This window comes from Sebastes umbrosus, chromosome 7 (genome assembly GCF_015220745.1).
Source record: "Sebastes umbrosus isolate fSebUmb1 chromosome 7, fSebUmb1.pri, whole genome shotgun sequence".
Lineage (NCBI taxonomy): Eukaryota > Metazoa > Chordata > Actinopteri > Perciformes > Sebastidae > Sebastes > Sebastes umbrosus.
Window position 1 is genome coordinate 26,442,694 of NC_051275.1, and position 6,528 is coordinate 26,449,221.

The window sequence follows — 6,528 nt, forward strand, 5'->3', positions numbered from 1 at the left end:
CTTTGAATGTAGGACTTTCACTTGTAACAGAGTATTTTTACATTGTAGTATTGACACTTTTACTTAAGTAAAAGGTCTTAATACTTAATACTACTACTACTACTTAATACTTCTTCCACCACTGTGCATTGTCAGGATGTTTTGTAGCAGATCAGATTGTTGATATATATTTATCTGCTGTTCCAACTGTATTTTACAGAATATTTCTGCCCTCTTCTAACTTAATTAAACAACTTTAAATTACCTTGGTATTGAGTGCATCATTTATTGTGTTTTTATATAAAAATGGTCCGCTTGTACAGTTCAATGTGTGTTATGTATGCTGTTTGATTCAGTGTGCATTTACACCTAATGTAATAAAGATGGATTAAAATATTTCCAGTCTTCTTTGAGCTGTCAACATTTCCCTCCAAATAATTAGACTGTTTTTTTAACGGCCCTGATTCAGCGCAGACTCATCTGCTGAGGGCCGTGACTGAGCTTCTGAAGAATGTGTGTTAAATTTTCTAACACGTGGCCCTGTCTGACTTAGTTTGGTGTCAGTGTGGCACGTTCTAGCGAGGTGCACGTTAGGAACCTCTCTGGATCACGGTCTGTTTCTGTTGGAACGCTGGGCCACATATTTGAGCCACATGTGTGTGTTTGAGACGGAGAGCCCAAATGAAACACACATTGGGACGCAGAAGTGCTGCGTCTGCAGTCGGATTCCTGGAAGCAGACCCACGGGCTGAAAAACAGGGGATAACTGTCACGGCTGAAATGGTATTCTGGGAATTATTTGACGGACATCTCATTGTTATGGTTTTATTTCTTTTTGAATAGTTTGGAAGCTTTGCTACTGTGTCTGTTTTTCATATCTTGCTGCAGTGACTGTCATTTTTTGACAGAGGGCAGCAGTAAGCCATTTAAAAACAAACATGCTTCGCTTTGGTCTGAAACCAGAGCCACATGCCAAAGACAAGCCATGAACTTAAGTTGATCACACTCTGCCTAATTTGTCCAATTTAAGCTTGTTTGATTCACTGGTTGAAAATTGTCTGTCTGGGGAGAGCCAAACCACCATTCGCTCCATCTCCAAAGCATATTTGAAAGGCTGCCAGCCATATTTGGGGTTGCATGCGCATTGCAGCATTGAAACAATATGTCATTTTAGAGCATGGCTTCATTTGAGCAATAAGCAAATATGCTGATGGAGCGATCTTGATATTGTGCAACAGAGTGGATGACAAGGGGAGTAACAGGGGTTAAAAGACACTATCAACCTTTTGTCATAACACTTTTTTCTCTCAAATCTCTCGGATTGTTGTGTTGGCCTCTTGAGACCTTTTTATAACTGCAGTCTCCCATATAAGAAGAATAATGGTCCTTATGTGTGCCCCTTAAGAGTTTACATCACCCCATAGACCCAACCGTGTGAAAAGTAATCTTCTCTTTGACAGGCTGTAAAGACAGTCAATAGGTTTCTGTGTCCTTCTTCTCACGGCACATTTCTGATCACAGCTCGATCCGCTCAGTGCTGCCGACAGTTAAAAACCCTGTCACTCAAACTTGAACAGTTGTTTCATATTTACTGGAAACAGAGGCATGATATGACAGGGTGTATGCATGAACTGTAATTGAACTCATGGGTGTTAGTTCTTGTTATCTGAACACAAATGTGACAAATTAGCTGTAGTTAAATAAGGCGTCTTCTGCAAGATCACTGGAACAACAGATAGTGAGGCTTTATGTGTCACGGCGTGGCCTGGTGGAAAACCGTTATCTATCAACATCGCATTCTGAGTGCGTGTCCACTGTTGGTTAAGACGGAGGGAGGGCAGGACATTAAAATACTCAGAGAACTGACCGTACTTGCTGGCGTCCCCCAAGGCCCCGTCGAGAGCCCGTTCTCGCTTGTCTTCATAAACAGAGGTTGCTCGGGTACAAAGTGTGTGTGGGGGAGGGTTCATTTCTGCAAGGGTTCGTGTACTTGAGCTTGGCATTTTTCATATTTACATTGCTTGATCGTCTCAGTAGATCTGTTTATGATATTTTCCCCCTCACTGTTTGTTTGTAGTTCTTTCTTCTCAACTAATGCTCTCCTCCATCTCCCCTCCCACTCTTTTTATCTCCCTCTTCTGCACGGTCGCTTTCTAAATTCATTCCCGAAAAGATTTTCTTCATTGTTCTTTGATATATGTGTTTGACATATTTGATTTATATTTCAAATGCACATAAAGGAGGTCTGTATAGAAAGATGACAGATATTTGACAAAAACATAGCTGGCTGTTGTGACTATGAAGTGAATAGAGACAGAAACCAGACTGTTTGTGACTGCAGCAGCAGCAAGTCTATTTCCCCTGGCAAACCTGTAAAAAAAAAAAAAAAATAGGCCAGAAAATTTTGAAGCAGATCCATTTCCACTGCACTCAGTTTACTTTTAACTGTTTCAGCCCGTCTGTCCCACACCTGGTCGCTGAGCGTGGCACTGAACAGAGCACGCTCTGTTCTGCGCCCAGACAAATCTGCCGAGCCATACGGAAAATAAATCAGCTCCACATTCATTAAACAAAAAAGCTGTGGGCAGATTTATTTCATTATTGGGTCTCTCTCATTTTTAGCATCCGCTTAGCTTTTTGCCCTCTACCTTCTACTTCTTTTTTCTCCCCCTCACAGCACTTTAACTCTCTAAGGTAATCCTCCATCTCATTCCTTTTGGCTCCTTGTGGAGCAAAGGGCCTCAGCCGTGCTTCTCCGGTGGATCCTCTTCAAAGGGATCCAGTGTATGGCTTTTGTGTCTCCACCTCTTTGCTATCTCCTGTGCTGTGGTTTGTGAGGTGCTGTGAAAAACGCTGGCCCAGCCACCCTAAAATTGCTGCATAATGACCCAGTGAAATGTCCCCTACCAGGAGAGCCGGGGCTCTCTGAAACAACACAGACGAACCTGCACAAATATGCTGCTCTGTTTATGGAGAAGCAAAGCCCTCATGGAAATAATCGGCCTATTAGGGTCAGATATTTCAAAGTGTGCTATCTGTTTTCCCCCTTTACCCTCACTTACGGTCTTTGATACAATTCCCATGCCCCGTCCCCCAGCGGCAGCACTTCTCTATGATAAAATCCATCCCTCACTGATTCTCTCTCTCTCTCTGCGTCTCTGTGGCACACTGTGCGACGATAAAAGTGTTGATTTGTTATCATTCTGACTTTGCGATGCTGGTGCACATTGAGGTCACGGAGCAGAGCAACTGTGAAACCACAGCGCCCAAGTCTGACATTCTCGTGAAAATAAACATGGAGGCATGTCAGTTTCATTTAAAATCTTGAGAGATTGTGTTGAGTTTAATTTTCACTCCCTTTCCTTTCTGAAACTCCACTGCAGAACACTCGTGGTAATAAGACATGAAAGCAATATTTCAGAAAAACAAATAGTGTGGCTTATTATGTTACTGGAACATGACTGGGGCCTTTGAGAAGTATCACCTGTTTTACACACATCGAACAGCCTTGTCTGTGCCCTCCCAGCTGCTGACAGTACGACTAACTCTGAGCCGCTATCAGCTCCATCCTCCGGGCATCCTCTGAGGAAGGAAGCAGGCCAGGCTGCATCAGTGCCCCACAAGCTTTGCACCGCCATCTCCTGCAGGGACACTGGTTATTTTTGGACCGAGGGCGGATCACGTTACGACTACGAGAAGACCCCTCAGACAGGAAATCACCCAGCGCGCCACCCAGCAGCTCCTGCATTCTTGGCTCGCAGCCACCGGACCATGATTGGTGATTCAGCCCCGTATGCAGACGGTGATCAGAGAGAGGAAAGCCCAACAGAACAAGAGAGCCATCTTCCTTTCAACTGCGGATGACCTCCACCCCGCTGAAATCTCGGCACACACAAACCATCAGCCAGGAATATATATCACCACACCCATCAAGCTTGTGCATACAGTACATAGTTTGCTCTGCTTGTGCAATATATGATGGGTTTATTCCCAAGTAAAGCTTGTTGCAAATCATCATACATTTTGGCTAAACAATATAATTTTTTTCCCACTAGAAATTAACATCTTAATTAAAAAAATAACCCTAACCCTAATGCCATCATTCAAAACATTGTCACGAAATTCAATCTGTTTGATTTGTGTACATAGACACGAATTTCCCTTTTATTTTTTGATGCACAGCATGACTTATACAACGTATTTTTCATGCGTTTTCCTACGAATGTCCGGCAACACGTGACGCACGTGGCAATTTCAGCTCCAGTCTTTTCAAAATAAGACTAGCCCACTTAGTTAGGTTTTGGAAAAGATTGCCGTTTGGGTCAAAATAACACCGGAAGTGGCGTAACTTAAGTACGGAAATTACGTGACAAAAACTACCTGGTTCGCTTTATGAAAAGATCGTGGTTTGGCTTAACATAACTCCCGTGCTGTAATTTAAGTATGTAACTTATGTGACAAATAAATCAACGTTGACTTCTGGTTTCATGCGGAACACAAACACCGGTCTCCTGGGCGAAAGTCTGGTATTTTATGACCCACCCATCCACCCCGACCTCCTCCCTATGCGGCATTTACCGCTCTTTATTCTTCCCGGTTCCCAATTATGTTGATTACATAAGAATTTATTTCATGCTGACCATCACGAAAAAAAGGGAAATTCGTGTCTATGTACACAAATCAATTCATTCAATTTAGTGATCATGTCACGAACTGCTGTGCTGACCCATCAGTGCCCTGCTATGCCATTCATGCTTGCATCTTTTTACTCTGTAAGCATCAATAAAGGTTTCTTTTACCGTTGCTCATAATGAGGAAGCCTAATGCTTGCACAAACTACGGTTTTATTCCGCAATGGTCTACGGAGGTGAAGGCCAGATTAAATCAAGCTTCTACATGACTGAAATATTTCCTGGATCATTACTGTACGCTGGCAAGACGCTGCATAATGCAGTCATGTGTTGTGCTATTTGTTTCATATGAACATTCCTGGGGTTAGCTGAAAAACCACACGGTTATTATGTGGGGAATATCAAAGCCTGTGTGGCCACCGGGGCTGAAGCGGAGAGCGTGGGAGGTTTGTGACATACCCCCGATTTCTCTCCATCTGCCCACCGAAAAACATGCATGAACTGTATTTGTGTGCATGTCTGCATGGCGAGGAGAGAGGACACCATGCTGCGTCTAATGAGGTTGTTTGGCTGTTTTGCAGCGGACTTCCAGTTCATTTCAATGGAGCATCATCACACCCGCAGCCAAACTCCTCCTGGGGGGAATCCTCAGTGAGGCCATATGAAATGTAGGTAAATAGTTTTTTAAATGTTGTGTATTCATAATAAAAATAAACAATATTATTACATTGTTAAATCAAAATCAGGACTGTGCCAAGTCAATTCAAATCTGGATCATTTTGTGTCAACTTTCAAGGTTCTTTTGTTTGTATGTGCATCTCTGTGTTTTTGAGAACAGGAATGTGTGCCAGTGCCGGGTTTATTGGTGTTCACATCAGCCTGACCTCAGGGTGTAAAGGGCTGTTGCTTCACCGTTACTTCACCAGCTCAGGTTACACATCAACCATCCAACCTCGAAGAAAGCAAAACTGAGGTGACCACTGCCTGAAGCAGTCTCTCACATGCAAATACACCAAATCTCCACAACACCACATAGCATTTGGCGTCCTTTTTGGATTGTTATATATGGGCAAATATAAGTTAAGGTAGATCCCAAATGCACTCTTCACTCAAGACTCCCATCACGCCTTTCAAATAAATACACACATGAACGAACACACAGCTGCCTAAGTAAGTAGTAGTTATATAGTATTGACCTTAGAAAGAGATATCTGGAATTGATCTTGTCAGCTCACATTTGACCCCTGACCTGTAATCACCTCTTAGAAGCTAGGACAGAGGGATACTTGACACTATAATACATGTGCTCGTCCTTGCAAGTACAGTCCCCAAAAGTGCAGTTGTTAGAGAGATATCCTGTGGTGTGGTGTTTCAGCCCAATAATGGACATTGTAGGCCCTTGCAGGACTGTGAAAGTTACTGACACCTATATATTACTCGGTATTTATGGGTCGGGTTTCTGAACTTCACCACGACACCCTCCTTGTCTACTGAAATGTTCGTCTCGAAAGATTCACACAAGCTATTGAAGCACAGGGTACAGAACCGACCCATTACTATGGCGATCTTTTAGCCTCCTCTCATGCGCATTAGCATCACAAGTAACCTAATGGGTGTAGAGCGATGGGAAACTATGTGTGGGGGATGATGTATAACTCTAAAAGCGTCATTCATCTCATTGTTTTTCTCACTTTAAGAAGCAAATAGCCTCACATCTCATTTCTTATCTCTATACGATGAAGGCCGTGCTGGTATCCATCCACTCTGTGCAAAAGGGCAGCAGCTGAGGGAGCTAGAAAACAGTACAGAAGCTCACTATAAATAAATGGATTCATGGTGAACTTCTCTCCCATACAGCCTTGGGTACAGTACATTCATTGGTTGGAAGGTATAGTGGATAGAGAGTGAGGAAGAAGGA